A 22,758-nucleotide genomic window follows, 5' to 3' on the forward strand; every position below is an offset into this window, starting at 1 on the left:
GAGCTCTCCTGCCCAGATTAATCTAACACAGAAGCTAACCTAGTTCTCTGCTTACTTTCACAGTGATCAGACATGAGCAGACAGAACACTCCCAGGAGGAAGGGTTCTCAGGGCTCCTGATGGCACAGCAGTTATTTCTAAGATGCAAACAGGCTGTAAAAGCATGGTCAGCCTTCCGTAGTGTGGGATCCAAAGTCACCGATTCAAACAACCTCAGAGTGATGGATGTGCAGAGAACTTGTGTTTAAGCTGAATACACGCAGACTTTTCATAGCTTTGTTTCTTAAATAAAGCACAACGCCCGCTCATGTCGTGTTTCCACTGTATTAGGCTACGAATAACCTAATACATGTTTCAGAGAGTATGGGAGGAGGGGTGTAGGTTATAGGTAAGGGTTATTCTTTCGGATATGGGATTTGAGCATCCCAAGATTTTGGTATCTGTAGGGAGTCTTGGAATCAATTTTCCAAGAAGGTATGTTGATGAGGATGTCAGCGTCTAAACTGAAAGGAACCCGGAAATACGACCAGCAGGACAAGGCTCTGAGCAGGACATAAATAGCTCTCCAGCCCCCACTGGGTGGGTGGGGCCTTGTAGAAGTTACTTTTTCTACAGCCCCTAATGGTTCTGAATCAGACCTCTCCATCTAACCTTCAGTTTTTCTTTTAATATAAAAAAAATGGATACTATGAAAGACTTTATTTTCTCTTCAAGAGAGGTTCTCCCAGTATAAGATTAGACTTCATTCTTTCTCGTATCTTTGTGTTATACTGATTTGTTCATTTTAAGAGACAATCCCAAGTATTCTGGGCTGGCCTTGAACTCACAATGTGGTTGAGGTGACTTTGGACTTCTAACCCTACCGCCACTGTCTGCAAGCATTGTGACTGTGTGTGCAGCAGCACACGCTCAGTTTATGTGTTTCTGGACATCAACCAGGGACTCGTGCAGGCTAGACCAGCACTCTACCGACTGAGCTGCATCCCTGGTCCCTTCGTGTTATTGTTTCTAAGACTTAAATGTTGCCATCATTTTCCATCATTTGGTTTGGGTACTTAAACTGAGGGATGACAACGAGTCTCGAGTTTTCTAGGTCACATCAAACAACCTTCTCAATGTTGGCCACGTTTCCAATTGTCTACACATCAAACCACTTCAGGAAGTATTTATTGGAGCTGGATAGAGAATTCAGCAGTTAAGAGCATTGCCTGTTCTTGCAGAGGACAAGATTTGTTCCCCAGCATCCACATGGCTGCTCGCAACCATCTGTAACTCTGGTCCCAGAGGATCCAATGCCATCTTCTGACCTCTGCAGCCAGCAGGCATTCACACATATGTACATATGCACATATGTACATGTAGGCTAAGAATTCATACACACAAAAATTTTAAAGTGTTTATAAAGCACCACTTATATGTCTTTTGCCAGGGAAATTGCCAAGTAACAGATCCCCATGGTGGTTTTTAAACTTTCTAGTTTGAACCTTTTTTTTTTTTTGAGTTGAAGAGAATTGCTAAAATTCATGCAGAGAGTTGCTGTGTATCCTCCCCCACCTCGCTTTTTACCCCCAGTGAGGCTCATGCAGAATCATGGCATAGTATCAAAACTTGAAAATTCTTCTAGAATTACAGATTAAAAGAAGCATTCAGAAAGGCTGATAACTTGCCCAAAATGATTGAGAGCATTTGGTGACCCCCCAGGGCCACATCTTTCACTCCACTGGGGCAAGGCTTTGTTTGAATTTAGCTTCTGTCCTTGGTGAGCTGAATGCTGTTGGCCAAGTTCCTTAAACTCTCAAGAGTGTGGGGGCTTATCTGAACAATGGAATTAAAGACAGTACCCACTCTAGGGATTGTTCTGGGAGCAGCAAGAAGGTGTGTGCAGATGCATAGAACAATGCCCGACATAGATCAGGAGCCCGTGTGTCTGGCTCCTTCCTCCCTTCCCGCCCTGGTTCTCATTGGTTTATTTGTTAAATTACTTTATCTTTATAGCAAGCCTAAGGACACAGTGTCAGATGCATCATGAGGGTCAGGGCTGGCACTCAAAGCCAAGCCGTCTGGGCTAGGACGGGGTCCCTAGGCTTCAGGTCAAGTGTATGAACTGCACTGCTCCAGTGGCTGTCCCAGCAGAAGGCCTCTCATGTGGGTGCACCCGCTTGCTGGAGCAGCTTCCCCGAACCTCTCCCTGTGGGCCGGGGTTCACATGAGTGAGCCGCAGTCTAGGCACAGGCGTAGTTACAGGCTGGACCATCCGCGGCCATTAGTCCAGCAATGAAACGGTGTGGCATCCATTCTTCCGATCTCCTTGACTGAAAAGAGGCCTCTTGACAATCAGTGTGGGGAGCCCCCACTCTCCCGTCATCAGAAACTTCGTTCATTGTCTCACCCCTTGTTTTGAGCCCTCCTTGCTTCAGAAAAATTCTCGGTAGAACAATCTGCTAGTCAGGTGATCTATATTTCCATATCTAAAAAAAGTTGTTCAGAGGCGCTCACTCATCTTACCAATTAGAGAAACTGAGCGTCAGGGCGAGCTGGCACCATTACCCTGGGCTAATGGAATGCTAGCTCAAGGCGAACGGCAGTTGGAATTTTCATGAGCCTACGCAGGCTTAGCAGGCCGAGCTTGGGACTTCAATATACCTTCAAAAACAACTGAAAAAAGTTTGAAGACTCCTAAGGGTTTAGAAATCCCAGGAACTTAATCCAATCCCTAAAGACTCTAAAGATTTCAGAAAATCCCTCCTGAAATAGAAATGCTCTTTATTATATGTGCTTTATGTCACACTAAGTCCCCTCTTCAATATCTTAATCCTGTGGCCTTAAAGTTTGATATCTACATGGAAGTCTCTGAAAGTTAAGGCAACCTGACTGCACCAAAGTATCTCCATGCACATGTGGAACCCAGGTGCTCAGTAAGTGTGGGAACCATTCCTTTAAAAACAGTGGCATGCAGGCTCTTTGCTGGTCACTCAATCCTCTCCTGCCCTCATGGCTTTGGTCAACCTTAGTCTCATCTGCATTAGTCTCTCTGCCCATCCCTCTTTAGGAAAGGACCGAGGCTCAGTCAGCATGTGTATGTGAGCTTGTGTGTGTGTGAATGTGTGTGTGTGCTTCTGTGCGTGTATATGTGTGTGTGAGCTTGTGTGTTTGTGAATGTGTGCGTGTGTATGTGTATGTGTGTGTGAGCTTGTGTGTTTGAGCGTGTGAACACATGCTTGTATGTGTGTCTGTGTGTGTGTACTTCTGTGCGTGTATATGTGTATGTGAGGTTGTGTGTTTGTGAATGTGTGCGTGTGTCTGTGTGTGCGTGCTTGTGTGTGTGTGAGTGTGTGTGTGTGCGTGCGTGTGTGTGTGCGTGTATATGTGTATGTGAGGTTGTGTGTTTGTGAATGTGTGCGTGTGTCTGTGTGTGCGTGCTTGTGTGTGTGTGAGTGTGTGCCTATGTTCGTGTGTGCACGCACGCTTGTGCTGGTGTATGTATGTGGAGGGCAGAAAACAGTCCCGGGTGTTATTCCTCTGGCATGGTCCACCACATTTAACACTTTTTAAAAATGTTATTCTTTGACAATTATCGTGGTCACACATCCACCCCACTCCTGCTCTCTCTGCAGAAGTGCCTGGAGTACCACCTGTCCCAGACCTCCCACCCTCCCACCCCTGCCTACTGCGCTGTGTCCTCTTTTTCTCTTTGTTTTTAAATAACTCACTGAGTTCAATGAGTGCCGCACGCATGCGTGTAGGACCATCCCCTGGAGCTCGGGGAGCTTTCCTGGGGCCACACTCCTGAAGAAAACTGACTTTTCCTATCCCAGCAATCATCAACTGTCAATAGTTCCTCAGACAGGAGTGGGACCTTTCTTTCTCCCTTTCTTTCCTCTGTTCTTCCTTTAAAACAGACAAAACAAAACCAGGATCTTTCATTGGCCTGGACCTCACCAAGTTAAGTTGGCTAATCACATCTACTTTTTTACTTTTTCTTTGTGTGTTTGTGTGTTCCAAGGATCTAACTCAGGTCCTCTGAAACATTTACTGACTGAGCCATCTTCCCAGTCTCAGTGAATTCTTAATAAATAAAATTCCAGAGCTCCAAAACTGGGTTAGAATCATGCCGCTTCACAGAATGGCAAAGCCTCCAGAAGGTTCTTGAAGGATGGACATTTTGTTTCCATGAGCCCAGATGTTTTGACATCTACCTGGAAAGATGAAACCTTTGGCCAGAAGTCTCTCCCATGTGGTAGTCCACGCCATTTCCTCGTGTGCTCATCACAGGCTCTCCCTTGGAGTCTGTTCTGCAGCTTCATGAGACATATTTGACCCTTGGGAAGACAAATCCCTCTAGGACATAAATACAGCACTGTGGAAGACATGGGCAGCACTGTTAGTTACAGGGTCCCACTATCACAAGTAGTAAAATATTTTTTTAAAAAAATTTTAAGACTGAACATTCTGTTTTATCAAGAAAACTCAGAGGGGGGGTCAGACAACCCCAGCGACAAGCAAAATGACCGACAATTTGCCTCCAGCTGGGTATATGTAGGGGCCAAGAGGAGCAGCTGCCAAGGGTCAGGGAAGGAGACTGTCTTCTTGTCTCGTCCCTGTCAGATGACAGGACCACAGGGTTATTGAGTTCTGTTGAATTCTGAGTGTCTTCTTGGAGAGGAGAAACCCCTGGAAGGATGCCTTCTCAATACTCTGGGGGTGACCAAAGGAAGCCCATTGGCAATATGGAAGCCTCACGTGGACAGAACACTGCCACGGACAGGATAAGGACTCTGAAGGGTCTCCACTTCTAATAGTGGACATCTACGTCAACCCAAGACCATCTTATGTTAACATAAGTGACCAATCCACTCCTCCGCACCCTCAAGGGCATAAAAAGCCACAAAAATACCCTCCTCCACACTCCCCTGCTGGCAATCACCCTTAGCAATCACAGGGAAAGCCTCACCTGCTGACAAAGCACTCCCACCCAAAGAGGGGAGGTGACGTGCCCCACCCGGTGGAGAAAGGATTCTGAGCAGAAGGGGACTGCCATCCTGCCTTGCTGCCTGCCTCTGCTTGTGAGTTACGAGCAGGAATGAAGTGGTAGACGCCAAGTGATCCCATAACTGGGCCTTTAATACTCTCTGTAAAGTAACTGGTATGTACAAATCAAGACGGCAATGGGCTTCACCTCTTCTTTTGCCCCATGCTGATAAATTTGTAGGACAAAATTACAAGAAGAGCATAAGGTGTGCTTTGACCCCCAACTGGGCATCTGTCTTCATTGCTCTACAATCTATCCCCCATACTCTATGCCCGGCCTGCCTGTTAAATCTATAGCTATAGAGCATTCTAGCTACAGGCATGAGAGGTAGGGTCAGAGTAGGTGCCCTGTTCTACCACAGACCCTGCTGGCTGTGTGACTTTTAACAAGTGTCTCCATCTCTCTTATAGTTTTCTATATATGAATATTAATGGAAATGAACCAGATCCTGAGGTGATATCTTGTTAGTGCAAATAAAGCTTGCCTGGAGATCATAGGGCAGAGCTAGCCACTAACTAACCATAGAGATCTGGAGATCTGTACAGACAGGAAGTGATATGTCTAGGCAGAGAGAGGAAGTGATGGGGGTGGGGGAGACAGGAACTCAGTCTCTTTTGGGCTAGGAAGTTGGGAGGTAAGGTGGCTGTGGTTTTGCTTCTTCGTCTCTCTCATCTTTGACTCCAGACTTTTATTACTAAGACCTTCTAGAACTTGTGCTACAAGAGCTGCACAAGCATACCACGGTGGTGGGAAAAGTGGTCAAAAAGCCTTTACTCTCATATAAACCAGATCCTCTTTCTCTTGGCGGTGCTTCCAGATGTGAACTGCAGAGGGAGAGGAACACAGGAACATTGAATTGGTACTTTTAAGGAAGATAGAGTGGATGAGAATTTGGCCACAGCCCGGGTTTCATCAGACATCAATGGAGCAGTGACTGGCTGTGGATTTGATAAAGAGATTTATATGAGATATTTAGGCCCAAACCAGGAATTGTGTGATCAACAAAGTCTGAAACCTCCGGCTGCATCAGCTGCGATGGCCCCATTAATGACCAGGGTCGCTTCAATACTAGTCTGAAAGCCATTTGAATTCAAGAATTTAAGTCACTGGGGAAGGACTAAGGGGGTGTAAGTCTTAATCTGTACCCCAGAAGAGTTTTAGGTGTGAGTTTTAGAACCCATAGTTTCAGAAACTCTTCCTTACAATGAGGAACAAATCTTTATTTATTTTTTTTTCCAGGCGAGACTTGTTCGCTGTAGAGAGAGAGATTGCTCCATTTGGTAAGGTGCCATCTCAGGGAGACAGGAAGTCAGCAGAGAGCAGCTATGGAGAGATGGCTAGATTGTGTTCCAGGTTTCAGGCAATAGCAGGTCTGGTTTCCTTTTGCCAATTGCGTTAATGCTGGTGCGAACAGAGACGCGGGTGTTGGGAAAAGAGAGGAAGACATCCAGAGGAGGGGTTCTCACTCTTCACAGGTCCGGTACTGCAGGTCAGAAGGCACTCTTGCAACTGAGGGTGACGATGAACAGTTTGGTTACTGGAAGCATCTGCGTTTCTGGGCTCACCCCAGCAGAGGCCCAGACTCTCCCGACAGCCTTCCTGCGAGGTCAAGGACCTGCCTTCTCTGTAGCTGGCTTACTCTAGGTACCCCGGGAGTAGTCAGACAGCTGTCTGAGACATGGCCGGCTTGGTTTGGAGCATGTATAAATTAGGTAATGTGTAGCACTAGATAGGTCGATTTATTTGCAGAGTGGAGAGACAAATTTGGCATTTTGTGTGCTCAGATCTTTAAATATTTACAACCGAGAACCTTCAGGGGTGACCTTTCTCTAGAGACTTCTGCAACATGGACTTCAGAAAGCCCCTTGCTAAGCTTTTCTGTGAAGCAGGTCCACACTCTGTCTGCAAATATTGGCCACATTTCCTGGGGTCCCTTAGTGAACACTGTGTGGTGATGCTTTGAATGCTCCCTAGGCTATACCCAGAACCCAGTGGTAACTACCCAGAGGTCTCTGCTTAGCAAATCTGGCAGAAGGGTTCAACCTATTGCAACTTAACACTCTCCAAAGCACTTTGTTGGAGTGGTGGGGGGCGCTGGAGAGCCTTTCTAGAAAGCAGTTCAGAGAATGGGGGATTATTTTGGGAACTATGAAACATTTGTATCCTTTTAGAAAAGTCCAAGATACCCCAGCTCCTATTAAGAATTTTTCTCTCATTAGTAGGTTGACTGTGTCCCAAAGGCCCATATGTCAAAGACTTTGTTCTCAGGATTGTATGATAGAACCTTTGAGAAGTGAGGTGGGAATCCCTTAGGTCATTCAGCGCATGCTCCATAAGGGACTCTGGGCTTCTTGTCTTTTGTCTTTCTTTTGATTCCTAGCCATGAGGTTAGCAGTTTTTCTCTGTCATGTTACCGCCGTGATGCACCATCTTACCACAGGCCCAACACATTTCAGGCCGATAGGTCACGGACTGAAAACTTCCAAACTGTGAGCCAAAATAAACCTTTCCCCCAAATAAATGGATTGTCTTTGGGCTAGAGGGGTGTGTGTGTCCGTGGGCAAAGTGACTGTGGAGCAAGCCTGGCTTCCTGATTTGGGAGCCTCAGCACTGAAGTAAAAAGCTGGGCAGTTGCATGTGCTTGTAATCCCAATGCATGGGGACATGGGGACAAGAGAATCCCATGGGCTTTCGTGCTAGTCAGTCTAGCTGAACCAGTGAGCAAGTTTCAAAAAATGAAAAATGGAGAGTGACTAAGAAAGACATCTAATATTGGTCTTTGCCTTCTGCACATTACCCCTCAACACACACACATATACACACATACACACACAATAATAATAATAATTTTGTTAAGAGTGCTAAAAGCTGACTCACAGAAGGCTTCTTGCAGACTTTGGTGAGAACTTGACCTCACCAGTGTAACCTGGACTGGGGAAGAGCTGGCCAAGAACTAGGCACACCACTGCAGCTGCTTGGAACCCTATGTCCCAGGACTCACCAATGAGAGTGCTTAGCCTCCCCCGACACACGCTGCACCCAGCAAACAGACCTAGGAGAATCAAGCACCCGTCAGGGCTGGAGTTCAGATGGACGCCTCCCAAAGCCCCAAAGCCACGCTGTAATAGATGATAGATGACAAGTGCCAAGGGGAACATCTTTGAGCAATTATGAAAGTAATATGATGCTTCGGATTATTGAAGAATGCTTTGCTGAGCCTCAGATCCCTTATCTGTAAGGCAGGGCTCGTAACATCCACTCGCAACATCCAGATCAAAACCAAGTGACAGACTACATGCATTGAGCTCCCAGCATTGTTTCTTGACTCTAGAAGACTCCTAAGGCTAAGCACTTGGGATGTTTACTGTTAGAGGTGGGTTAGTCAAAGAGCACAGAGGAAGGGCGGGGGATCTTAACACAAGGAAAAAAAAATCAATGAGCTTTGGGAACTAGAAACAAATACCAACTTCTCCCACTGAGACCCGCCAACTCTTTATACCTACTGATCCCCATTAAGAATCACGTTCAGGGGTGGTTGCAAGAGACTAGATGGCGAAGTACTTAGGACTGTTTGGAATAGCTAAGCAGTCTGGAGAGCTGGGAACGCAAACAATAAGGATCTGCTCAAAAACAACACGTTTGCCAACTTGCCAAGGCCAGAAGGAGAACCCATCCTTCATTTAACAAGTTGTAAGCGGCTACCATGCAGAGCAGCCTGGGCCAGAGGGAGCTTTTCTACAGTTGGAGAGATGGCAGTCAATTCTGTGGTGACAAAGGAATCAGGGTAGAGGGTCCAGGATCTCAGAAGGACAGCAATGCAGCTGAAAGGCTCTGAGCAGAATGGCTTCCTCCACTGCTGGACTTCTTGCTGAACACAACTACACTACTAGGAAAGCTCCTGCAGATAGGATTTTACTGAAATGGCCGCGTTTGATGTTAAATGCCAGTGCATTTAGGTCCCCCTTAGTGGAACTTCCATTAGAAAGATGTGATTGTTCCTGACACTCAACGAAAGGAAAGAAACATGGAGGGGGTTGCTGTTCTCGGTCCTCTTGCACTTATGCTGCGGATGGAGTTCTTTAGAAAGGAATACGAGACAAAATAGTTGGCCATTTCAGAGTGCCTGTTGCCAAAGATTGCACCATCCAGAGATGGAAGTCCCTCTGTGAAGTGAGGCACTGGTCCAGCAAAAGCAGTCTCCAGTATTCTCAGTATTCTGAGTGTTCTCAGGGACCCTAGACTTCCAGGATTTATGAGTCAGCATAACTTAGTTCTTCAAGTTGGGGAATCTGGAGGCTAACAAAAGTTTGGTGTTACCTTGCTTTACCAAATCATCTGTTGTGAAAATTTCGTTTCATAAGGTTCGGTTCCCCAAACAAAGAAAAGTAAAATCCCACCTGTTTCCCCTGGAGAACCAATGAATTTATTAGGGCTCATGCATTGTCTAAGATTTAGAAAGCTTTTTTTTTTTATCAGGGACATAGTTATTAATGTAAGTCCTCAGAGGTTTACAACACAAACACACACACACACACACACACGCACACACACACACACACACACAGTCTTATTATATTAAAAGTGGCTATTTTGTAAAAAAACAAACAACCCTCCCATACTTCCAATTTCATTTGAGGATAATGTGGGTTACTAATTATTAATCTGATAACCTCCCTAAGGAATACTGATGTGGAACAATCTTTTTATGCAATATGAATATGTGCTACTCTCATTGGTTAGTAAAGAGCTGACGTGCCAATAGCTAAGCAGGAAGTGCAGAATTTCTGGAGTCTTGAGAGACGCAGAGGGAAGCAAGATGAATATGTTGTGTTGAAAAAGGGGCTAATTTAAAATGCAAGAGTTAGCTAGTAAAAAGCCTGAGCCATCGGCCAAGCATTTATAAATAATAAGTCTCTGAATGGCTATTTGGGAGCAGCTGCTGAGACACAGAAAAACTCTGCCTACAGAATACATACCATACATGGACAGTCCATTCAGTACCTTTTCAATGACTCTGCTATTGGTTGAAAGACCCTTTCACTATATGACTTTGGTCTAAATGGTGTAGCTTTTTCTTTAACTCAACTGTCTTCAAACAAGAAGTAGATGTTGTGGGGTAAACAAAACACCCCTATACAGGGCCAGACATTCTTTCTTTTCTTCCTTCCCTTTTTACATCAGCTGTATGTTCTTGGGTAAGTAGCACCTCAAGGCCTTGGTTCCTTTATGCCTTTGAAGTCTCGTGGCTCTCTGAGGGGCTTCTAGTTAGGAGTGAGATAACGTATAAGCATCGCAATACCCAGTGTGGTGGTGTGCAATTGATATTTAAAGTAACATGTATAGACTGATCAAATAAAGATTTTTTTAAACATGTTTGGGCTAATGAATATAAATTGAAATAAGTCTTGTTTTCTTTATAAAGCAAGCATCTCTTATTTGTCTTGAAGTACTAGCAAAAAATTTAATCACAATAATCGCACTATTACAACTGGAAGGGGATTCAAAGAAATGCTGGCAGCTTGACAAAGACCTTTGCAGTTTCTAGCCGTTTCTTTACCATTTACAAACACAGGAATGTTACAGAGGCTGAACAAATGGGAGGTGCAGATTTAAAAGGAAAGTACCATGACAGGCATCTAAAGTTTCTTTAGGATTAGTCTCTGATTAAAGAATGGAAAATACTTTTGCTATGAAAAGTCTTGTCATGAGGCCAAACACCTTTACTGGATTAACCTCCTCATGGGAGTCAAAGCTTGATCTTGTCTCAGATCCTCAGCTCTCTGGGGACTAACACCTGCAGCTAGTGATCTCAGGATGGGAATCTTTCTGAGCTATAGGCTTCTAGAAATCAAATTAAAAACTAGATTGGCATAGGATTAAACTGCGCACAAACACTTAAATGCCTTCATATTCAACTTGTGCTTCAGTTACAAAAGTACCACATTCTGTACATTTCTATATAATACATACTTGTATAATTAAAATATATTTACATGTTTAATTGCAGAAGAATCATACATTTTTCTAAAAATATGTTTATTTGTAGGAAATTCGAACTATGAAAAAAACATAAAGAGCAAAATAAAAATTACTCATAATCATACTCTGTTTTAAACTTATCTTGTAGTTCCTTTGTATATATTTATAAACATGTGTTTATATATTCTATATATAACATATAGAATATACACTTTCAATAGCCTTATTTACGAATGGCTATGAGTGATTTTTTGCATGTGTACGGTATACATCCATGTATTTGTATGTATGTGACCACATATGTGCTGGTGCACATGTGTGTGGCGGTCAGAGGTTGATGATGGGTGTGCTTATTGGAACTCTCCACTCTATTTATCGACTCAGGGTCTCTCACTGAACCTCAAGCTTATAGATTTAGCTCGTCTACCTAGGTAGCTTTGCCCAGAGATCCAATCTCCACCTCCTGAAGGCTGGAGTGGCGGGTAGATGCCATGCCCACTCAGCTTTGCATGTGGATGCTGGGCATCCAAACTCCTATCCTCACATGTTCAGGAGAGAACATCCCCTGGAGGGCTGTCCTGCTCTTGGGTTGTCCCTGAGTTCCATGGAATCCATGAGCAATTGCAATGCCCCGTGACTGAGGACCTTTATGGTCTCAAATGATCTCTTCAGGAGAGGGCAGGGAAGCTGTTTATCCTGCATATGAAGAGAGGCATCCTGGTCCTAGGAAGGTCTGCTGGAATGAACACAGAAACGGAAGGTGGGCGAGTTAGCAACTAAGTGTTAACTCGCATCCTCTGCAGAACTCTGGGACAGATTTTTCTTAGATGACCTTGTAGCAGTCTGGGAAGCTCGATGCCCAGAGACCCTTCTTGCCTCCTAGTCAGAAAGGTAATCTTTTGGCTAAGATGGGATCTGAATTGAAATGACTACCCCTGGGGTGGGGGTGGGGGGCACGTTCCGATGGAAGCAAGGCATGCCGCCTGCGTGAGGTCTTCATAGTGGAGGCAGTGAAGAGAGGAGGAGGCATTGAATTCTGAGAGTGAAGAGAGCATATCGCTTTGCGTTTCAATGGGTTTTTTTTTCCTTGGATCCTTCTCACTCCCCCACTCATGCAATTCAGTTGAGTATTTGTTAAACCTAAAATAAACAAGATGAACAAGTGTATGTCATTAAAGCAAAAGGTAGAAAAATGTAAAGGGAGCCTTAAACCCTCTTTCGTATTGATAAATGAAGTTCTAGACATCACCTAGGGTTACTTCCAAACACAACAGTGCCAAGAGATAAGTGGTCCAGCATCCAGGCTCCTTTCCCTCTCCATCTCCCCCCCCCTTCTCTCTCTCTCCCCCCTCTCTCCTTCCTCATTTCCTAGATACAATGAAGAACTGCCCCTTTGCTAGCTCTATTTGTATCAATCTAACATCTAGTCTTATAGTTAATTTCCATTATAATGCAAACTCACCCGCCTCGGTCCTGGTCCTCATCGCTGGATGACACTGGGGAATAACCCTCGAGGACAATGTCCTTTTAAGAAGTTTAGTTGGCAATACTGCTGTCTCCCCAACGTCTGATTCCCTCTGACTGAGGTAAATTATAAATATGCATGAGTATCATGCATGTATATAATAAAACATATATAACATATACATAGACACGTTTGCATACACATAGCAGAGGGATGCAGAGTTTTATGGCATACAGCATTTTTAAGAATACAGGCTTCATGGGACAAGAGCCTCAGGAGATGTGTGCAGGCATGCTACAAAAGCAAAAACAGAAAGCCTGAATCTAAAGGAATGTAGGAAGTACGACGTACCTTTCCTGTGGGAATCTCTCTTATCCCAATTTAACATGGAAAAGCCTTAATTGCCTACAGGGAAGAAACGAATTCAATTTGGTATTGCTTCATAGTAATCCCATAGGGGGTTCTTTGACCCCTTATGGAAACATGGCCCTTAGACCAGTGGCTTGGGAAACACACATCCGTTTTCATGAACTTAAGAAAATAAGTAGAAACTGTGGTATTTCAGATGACCCCAGAAAGCAGAAAGAAACATCTTGGGCTGAGAGGGCCGATTATAAAGGGAGGGAGAGCTTCAGATGCCGCATAGGGCGGACACCCAGCATCCTCCTCCGCCCACAACCAACTGGCCTATTCTTGGGCAAGGTTTCCCTGATCCTACACCTCCTCTTTCAGGGTCTGCCTTCTTTTTTACTCAGGATTTCATCAAGAAGACCCCTTCTCAGCCCATGTTGCTCTTGCCAAGCCCCTTCTCCAGGTTCTCTTGTACTGGCACCAGCTGTGGTTTTACTTTTGCACAAGAGAGAGGGCACCTATTTTTCTGATTGCTTGCCTCAATGCCTTTCTCTCGATACGTCTCTGTACGTTTCCCATGGAGCACGGCTATGCTCTATTTCAAAGATTCCAGCACTGTAGAAGTTTAGCTTCGTTTTAAGATTGTGTGTGTGTGTGTGTGTGTGTGTGTGTGTGTGTGTGTGTACTTCAACTATTTAAAAAAGAAACTCTGATGAGAAGCACACACTCCCGTTTGACATACACCAGGTTTTAGCATCCGGGAGACCACCATTATAGTGGTTTTACTGCCGGGCAAGCTTGGCTTAGTTTAAAACCCAGAAACAACATTTCTCTTGACATCTGTGTATATATTGGAATGTTTTACTGATGTGTCTTTGAATAGAGTTTGTATTTCTACCCTGATCTGTTCCTAAATTCATGTCTGCCCGTGTCCACTCAGGTAAATTATCGCAAGAGTATATCCTTCATTAACACAGAAGTGGCCAGACTCCGTTCTATCTTGGGGAAAGCCTGGGTTCATGTGTTCAGTACTGTGTTCTCTCATGGGTGAAAATCCAGCTGTTTAACAAGTGGACACACCCTACATTGCACTGTGATGGTGGCATATATGGAGTTTAATAAATTACATTGTCCCCCTTTCTGTGCCTTCATAAGCATTGTACATAAATACTACAATGTGTACAGCGGTTTCTTTATTTTTATATTTGACTCCTTTCTGCATTACATTTTATGACAGAAAAAGAACCAAGACTAAAATGATACATCTGACTAGAAACTGAAAAAGCGGTCATGCAAAGACAGGCAAACCATTACAGTTATTTGTCAATGGGGTTCGCCTTTTGTGTTCTAAAAGTCTGGACACACTTCATGTGGTAAAAATGTGCAAATAGTTCTCAGTGCCTGCCAAGTGAAGGCCTGCCATCGTCTTTTGACACTGAATACAATGACATTACTGGCATCCCACAATGCGGCTTGGGCTTCTTGCTCCTGGACAACAATATGAACCCCAGCTACAACTGACCATCAAAATTCCCATGCTATGTCAGAGAGGGTGCTCCCAGGAAGAACGGAGTGCACCGTTGGGGAACGCTTTCTGACTGACTGCTGCGGAAATCCCACCAGGGGTACAGCACGCATGCGCAAATGTTCACCTGCGGGGCTCACTTCCGTGACCTCTTCTATAGCGCCTATGTGTGAGGTTTCGATTTTCTTTGGTATTATAACTCCACACAAGCAAATATGGAAAACTTTGTAAAACTCTTGACATGTGCACAACAGAAAATGACTTTTTTTAGGTTTTCTTATGCCGGCAAATAAACTGGCAAAAAGATAAGCTAGCTGAACAAGCACCGCGAAAACAACAGCATAGCAAACCCTCCGGTGCAGGCTTTTGCACCAAAGCCATTGCCACCGTGAGCCTACATAGTCTCCTTGGGTGGCTGGGTGTGCTTAACTATTGACAAAATGACTGGGCCTGTCAAAACTGGCCTCAAATTGAGTTTAGGAAGGAACAGTATTGACATTGTGAGCTTCAAATATATATATATATATATATATATATATATATATATATATATATATATATATATATATTCGTTTATTAGTTTGCATATGTGCATGTCTGTGTAAGCAGAAGACATGCCATAGAGCATTATGGAGGCAAAGGACAACTCTATGGGGTCATTTCTCAGGCCACCAGGCTTGCTCAACAAGTGCCTTCGTCATCTGAGCCATCTTGCCAGCCTGACACTGTGTTCTGGCTAGCTAGTTTTAGTTAACTTGACACAAACTAGAGTCACTGAAGAGAGGGGACTTTCAATTGAGAAAATGCCTCCATAGGTCCCAGCTGTAAGGCATTTTATTAATTAGTTATTGATGAGAGAGGGCCCAGCCCATTTTGGGTGGTGCCACCCTGGAGCAGGTGGCCCTGGATCCTATAAGAAATCAGGCTGAGAAAGCTAGAGGAGGCAAGCCAGTAAGCAGCACTTCTCCACGGTCTCTGCATCAGCTCCTGCCTCCAGGTTCCTTTCCTGCTTCTGTCCTGACTTCCTTCAGTGATGGACTAAGATGTGGAAGTGTAAGCCAAATAAACCCCTTCTTCCCCGACTTGCTTTTGGGCATGGTGTTTCATCACGGCACCAGAAACCCTAACTGGGTGAGCTTTGATGTTCAAGATGATGATGAACCCTAAATTTTACATGTTCCCAGCAAAGACCAACACCAAAGAAGACAAGAATTAACTGGGTTTTTTATTTATTTGTTTATCAGTACATTAAAAAAAAACACCCTGACTATCCTGTCTCCTGGTTACAACAAGTTGGAGCAGTGAAGTTGTGTATGTGTGTTTATATAACTATCTTAGAGTTTATTGCTGTGAGGAGACGCCATGACCACAGCAACTCTGATAAAGGAAACATGTAATTGGTGCTATCTTACAGATCAGAGCTTTAGTTCATTATTTAGTCCATTGATACTGTGAGCTCGTGGACATTATTGCCATGGCAGGGGGCATGCAGGCAGATGTGGGGCTCTGAAAGTTGTACATCTTGGTCTGCAGGCAGCAGAAGGAGTCTGTGTCCTACACTTGGAGTCACTTGAGCATAGAAGCCCTCAAACACCCCCTCCCCACAGTAACACACTTCCTCCAACAAGGTCACACCTACTTCAACAAAGCCACACCCCCTAATAGTGCCACTCCCTATGGGGGGTTATTTTCTTTCAAACCCCCACAGTGTTCTAACCCTACATAAATGTGTAAATTGTGTCTTATACATATTATATGTTAAAATTTAAATCTGCTCTGGTGGTTGGAGAGGTGGCTCAACAGTAAAGAGTACTTGCTGCTCTTTCAGAGGATTCAGTTTTATTACCAGCACTCACATGGCAGCTTACAACCATCTGTAACTTTAGTCTCTCGGGATTGAATGTTGTCTTCTGGGGCATCTGGCTTCAGATACCCATGTGGTGTACAGACATATATATATATATATATATAGGCAGAACACTCATACATGTAAAATAATAAAATAAATCAATCTTTAAGAAATAAAAATTCTGCTCTATAGATTAAGTCTATGGTACATTCTAAATATTGAGTGCATATTCTATATTTAAATTCATAGAACAGTGTTAGGTTGACAGAAAATATAGCAAGCTCCATGTGTCCTTTCTTTCCATCCTCAGTGTCTGCTAAAATCAGCATCTTGCCCTAGTGTGGTATATTTGTTATAATTGATAAACTAAGATTTAGAATTAATTCATGCAGTCATTAATTAAAGCCTATAGTTTGTCTTAAGATTCACTCCATGTGTGTTCTATAGATTTTGATAGGTGTCAATAAAGGCATTTGTGCATATTGCAGTGACCTACAGAATGGAGTTTTTGTCCACGAGACCACTGAAGTTTTAGTGATCTGGAAAATCCCAACAGGAGAACTGGGAAATCCATAATCCTTTGCTTACAGAGGCAAACAAAGAGCCAGCAATGAAAATAGAGCCAACATTCCCTCCATCCGACACATTGTTTGATGAGTTTTGTGTACCTGCTTTGAACTGGAGGACAACAGGGAAGTGGGTAAGAAGTGAGTAAGAAGTGGGTAGGAAGTAGAAGTGAGTAGGAAGTGGGTAGGAAGTAGAAGTGGGTAGGAAGTAGAAGTGGGTAAGAAGTAGAAGGGGGTAGGAAGTGGAAATGGGTAAGAAGTGGTAGTAGAAGCAGAAGTGTGTAGGAAGTGGATAGGAAGTGGAAGTGGGTAGGAAGTGTGTAGGAAGTGGAAGTGTGTAGGAAGAGGAAGTGGGTAGGAAGTGTGTAGGAAGTGGAAGTGTGTAGGAAGTGGAAGTGTGTAGGAAGTGGAAGTGGGTAGGAACCAGAAGTGGGTAGGAACCAGAAGTGGGTAGGAACCAGAAGTGGGTAGGAAGACTGTGATGCAATGCACCATCCATGACTGCACTTTGACCCCCAGCTCATCATTCACCTCCCCCACATCTCAGATTCCTGACCCACAGAGGGAAGGGAAGGACCTCATAAGGCAGAACAATTCCAGCTCCCCCCTGAGGGAAGACCCAGAGATTACAGGTGGGGCTGATATGTGTTGAGAAGGTTAGAAAACATTTTTCTTGAGCTCCAGGAATTTTTTTAAATATTGACTGCATTTGTAGATTCCAGTGACTTTTTAAAAGTAGCCGAGGAGAACATAAACATAGAGTTTTATACTTTGTGTGGTTACAGTCTTAACCAGCAAATAACATGCTTAGGCAATGGCTAAAATAAAAAATAATCATATAGATTATTCACAGTTAATGACACAGAACACAATCACCTTCAATTCCCTTCAGTGCAGGTAAAAAGTCTAAGCAGACATTTTCCTGTGACAGAAAACCAGCTTGTTAAGAATTATGAAGATGCTTCCAGAAGATGCGCTTTTCTTCTGCCAACCCAGTGAGACCATTCTAAAGTCGGTCTGTGGCAAAGAGCTTAAAGACCAAAGAACAACCATAAATGCCTATGGATGTATCCTGAAGGCCTAGGATCTGTACTGAGGACATTTTTTTAACGGTCCTCCACTAGGAAAGAACAGCGTGTCCAAAGGACCGTGTAAACATAGGCAATTAATAGCAACTAACGTTCATTTTCAGCTTCGAGTCCTAAGCACTTCACATGGATTATAACCTTTTATCCACTCATCCATCTTATGAAGTAGATACTATTATTATCTCCATTTTATAGACATGGAAAATAAAGCAAGGAGACAGAAAGTAGCCTGTCCATGTTCTCTCTGGGATTTAAGCCGGAGCTGACTGACTCCTGCTCCTTGGTGTTAAACCACTAAACGTCACTGCAGTAAAACTGTATGTTTATGTCAACCTGTTTATTTAATGAGAAAGGAAAGACATTTTTATAAAACCATGCATCTAAAATGGGAGCAGAAAATAGTTGCCAAATAAAAATGGTCTGTTAAAGACTTGTTTTCGGTTTAGAAATAGACACACCGCAGCCTAGTTGATTTTTACATTGAAGTGGGTCACTGTTTGGAATGCTTGCAATCAGACGACTTTCGCTATTGCTAGGATGATAAAGAGCAAAGTCTTTTATAACCCCGGAATCTGTGTCTTCTTCCAGTACTCATACACCACAGTGTTTGATTTGCTGGTTTGGCAAGGAAGAACTCTCAGGTCCTTAGGAGTTCTTGACGATCATGTGGCATTTTTAATTTCTTTTCTGAACATCTTGTCAGATGTCAGACCTACATGAACAACACTTCCCAAACAGGAGGACAGACTTGCTGGACCTGGAGGCACAAGTCTGTCATTCCAGCCACTTGGGAGGTACAGGCAGGAGGATCAAAAGTTCAAGATTCATCTAGGACTCACCTGGATAACTTACTGAGATTTAGGTTTCAAACAATTTTTCAAACAGTCTAGGTGTATGACTCACTGGGAAATACTGGCCTGGCATGCATGAGGCCCTAGGTTCGATTCTTGGTATTGCAAAAGGAAAGGGAAAGCATGGGAAAATGAAGAAAGGGAGGAAGGGAGGGAGGGAGGGAGGAGAAAGGGAGGGAGGGAGGGAAGGATCACTTTCGCTGAGAATTGAGTAGGATTTCTCATGTCTTCACAGCGACTTTCTGCAATTTGGATTGTTATCCTGGTTTGACAAATTAGGTTCAGAGACATTAATATTTTCCTCAATCCGGTTCAGCTAGTATATGTTAGCGCTAAGGTCTGGAGCAGTCCAGTTTTCTTTTCGCCACCATTTCTTTTGATTCCTATAATCTTACCTTTCTAACCAAATAGGAAAAGGCATTAGGAAATGAAAACTAATTGTTTAAAGAGAAAATGTGAGCTTTGGACAAAAAAAAAAGTACAAGAGAGGTAAGGAAAGAATGAAGAAAGAGGAGAGGCAGTGGGAAACGTATTTATACCCTTACAGGGCAAATGCAGAAAATTCCTAAAAGCGAGCTAGGGAGCAGTCAGGGCTATGGGGCTGGAGGAATTCAAGGCAGCTCGTGAGGATTTCAAATAAGATACTCAGGGCAAAGATTAGGAGGAGGCAAGCAGCCAATCTAAATAGAAAGTCGCTGCAGCCATCAAGTAACTAGAGTCAAGGCAACAGAGTCCCCTAGAAGGATAACAGCGGAGCGGCTCATGAACGTTTGAAAGGGTGGATGGGAGCCATTCCTCAAAGCACCAGAGTTTCAGAACGGCTGCCATCTTTGGACACCACCAAGCGAGCCTGCTTTGTTCTAGGTGGCCACCGTTAGCCTTGGTTTTGACCTTAAGAGAACATCTAGTGACGTGGGTCTGGTTTAGAGAGGGGGGACAGTAACCAAGAGCAACCTTGCCCAGCTCTTTGGGGAGTTCATTTGAAGAGTTGCTTGCTCATAACCTGAAATGCTCAGAGCCAGTCACCAACAGCTCCTGCAAGGACTTTGTATTTTTGTACCCGTCTTGATTTTGTAAACTTTGAGTTGCGTGGAGCCTTGAAACGAATTAAAGTTGGGTTTTTAACTTCCGTGTTGTACAGTATGTTGCAATGCATGCTTGGCAGTGTTTTTAGCATGCAGCCTCTGCAGGCATGACCCCTGGCATTCTCTTTTGTGCAGACTCACGCGTTTCCCAGCATTATTGAGATGCCCACCGACAATGACGGTGGAGTCATGGTTAGCTCTCACTTGTTTTGATTTCCGGCAGAGCAGGAGTGAAATAATTTGGGGAAGTTTCACTCCGAGCAGGGGAGGTGGGGGGCTGCAAACAATGATGAATGGGTCTCTTGTTCTGATGTATCGCTCTGTTTTCTATGGGGGGTATAAAAGAACCACCCTGACAGACAGCTGCTAATCTGTTTTCATGAGCCCACCTTCCTCTCCAGGAGATCACTCACTGTCACGGCGCGTGGAGGTGAAGCAGAGTTTCGTGGTATTCATTAGGCTGGTGTCCCATTAGCTCCCTCTTCATCAAATAAACACGAGCCTCCACAGCTGCAGGGAACAAGAGGCCACTTCATACTATGTACAATGATAAATGTCTCCTGTGGCCCTAGATTCCAACTCTTAACATCTGTGATCTCCCCATCTCCATGGCAACATAAAGTAAATAATAAAAATAGCCCAAATCCAGGAACAGCGCAGCAGGGAATGTCTGTCCTCAAGGAAAACAAATGCTTAGCGTGCCCTCAAAACCAGCGAGAGGATCCATGTGAAGCTGAACAGTTCATTGACAGGAAAACGGCAGAGAACGGAGAGCAGGGACTACAGCAAGCAGACAGAAAAAAAAAAGTCAGATTACCTAACAAAGGATTGTCTTCTTTTAGTGGGAGGCCTGAAGGGAACTCAGCTTCTTATATTCATGGGCTTGTACAGAGTGTATTTTACATTTTGCACAAATGTGTTTTGAATTATAGGCTTGTTATGTTGCATTGGGTTTAAAGGGAACCGTAGATTATAAAAGTCATAGTATCAAACAAAGGGTTGAGAACTTCTGGTTTAGTCTTTGCCGCATGACTTCTTGCAGAGCTGAGCTCTGCCAAAAAGACATCTGCGTCCTCCTTCCTATTGCCAGACACCGAGGACTCTTCCTGGCACTTCTCAGAGGTCCTGGGTACACACAGAGGTTTCTGTGGCCATCCCATCTTCCCTATGGTTGGGGGGAGAGCAAGGCTGCAGTCTTTAGAAGAGAAGAATGTGCCATTGCTGTACAAGAAAACCCTGGGGACCGGCTGGTTTAAGAATGGAGATTTTAAATTAAGTTAATTTTCTGATTACCCAAGTGACTTGGGGCCTTTACATACATTGACCCTAGTTCAGCTCATCTAGAGAGGGAGGTAGGAAGGGGTTAGGGAGAGAGAGAGAGGGAAAGAGAGAGGGGGGGGGGAGAGCAATCCTTGCCAGAGAAAGCAATCCTTGCATCCCTGACAGGCCTGGAATGTATAGCTCTACGAATTGAGTATGCTGTATTACATCGTCTCAGCTTTTTGGTTAAAGAACTTGTAACTTCTGGTCTTACTATTTTACTATAACAAAAACTATGCATTGAATACAACTAGGTTGCGCACTTACGTGTGTGTGTGTGTGTGCGTGTGTGTGTATGTCTCTCTGTGTGTCATAAGAGGCGAGCGTGGCTTAGGGGAGAGCTACTCCAGTGACTGTGTGCCTTTGGGAAGGTTACCCCGGCTTCCTTGGCCATGTGCCTTCATACCCATGGGGACGATGGTATTCACCTTGTAGCATTGCTGAAAGGGTAGCCACGGAGATTAAAAAGCAGTACTACTATCTCTTAGCAGACTGAAGACTAATACGTCAACATACGGACGCCCGGCAGCGGTTCCTTATCCAGTGGCATTCCTTGCAGGCACTCTCAGTGCTTTGTGATAGGGCTTCCACTTGACCATGAATGGAGCCCTGCATGAACGGTCCACTGTGGCTCTTCCTTTGGAGCTAGGATTTCACTCTTACGGTTTCCCTCTTTCCCTTGGAAATGCAGTTTAGTTAAGACAACTAAAGACAGCTGCTTTAAGTGAGTAGCCCAAGACGAAGCTTTCCCGTATGATTCCTGAAGATGCCACGCAATGTTTCCCATGGAGCATTGCAATCAAAAGCTGGCTGGAAGTTGGCAATTGTACAGAAGATGCTCTTTCAGCTGGGTTGCTCTTTCCTTGGCTTTTTCCTTCCTCTCTTGATTTTTCATTTATCTCTTCTTTCTTCCTTCCAGTCTTCTGATCTTAGCATTGTCTTCTTTCCAGCATGGTGCTGTGCACTCTGCAGTAGCTGCTGTCTTAACCCTTTCACTGCTTCTCATTCCTGCTCCCTACTGTTCAGCCTGCCCCATCCCTATGGGTTCCCTCGTGCTTGGAGCCCTTTGGGGAGAGAAATCTTGTATAAATGGTCTTCCTTCCTTCCTTCCTTCCTTCCTTCCTTCCTTCCTTCCTTCCTTCCTTCCTTCCTCTTCCCTCTTTCTTTTTTCTTGTTCTTTTTGAATACAGGGAGATTGAACTTTCAAAACTAAATTTCCTAAGGAAGCCTATGTCTGGGTTTAGACCTATCAGACTGAGATCCAAGAGTCGCAATGATCCAGGAGCTACCATACAAGGGAAGAGGGAGTCAGAGGGATTGTGGACTAAATGGGTGTGGTGGTTCAAATGAGAATGCCCTCCCACAGGTTCATATATTTAAATTCTTCGTCCCCAGTTGGTGGAACTGCTTGGTAAGGATTAGGAGGCATGGCCTTATGGGAGGAGGTGTAACTGTGTGGAAGGAGGTGTGTTAACTGGGGTAGGCTTTAAGGTTTGAAAAGTCCATGCCATTCCAATTAGCCTCTCTTAGCCTTGAGCTTTAGTAAGACATAAATTCTTAGCTACTGCGTCAATGCCATGCCTACCTGTTTGCTGCCACGCTTCCCACCATGATGGCCATGGACTCACTCTCTGAAACTATAAGCAAGTG

The sequence above is a fragment of the Microtus pennsylvanicus genome, chromosome 19 (genome assembly GCF_037038515.1).
Source record: "Microtus pennsylvanicus isolate mMicPen1 chromosome 19, mMicPen1.hap1, whole genome shotgun sequence".
Lineage (NCBI taxonomy): Eukaryota > Metazoa > Chordata > Mammalia > Rodentia > Cricetidae > Microtus > Microtus pennsylvanicus.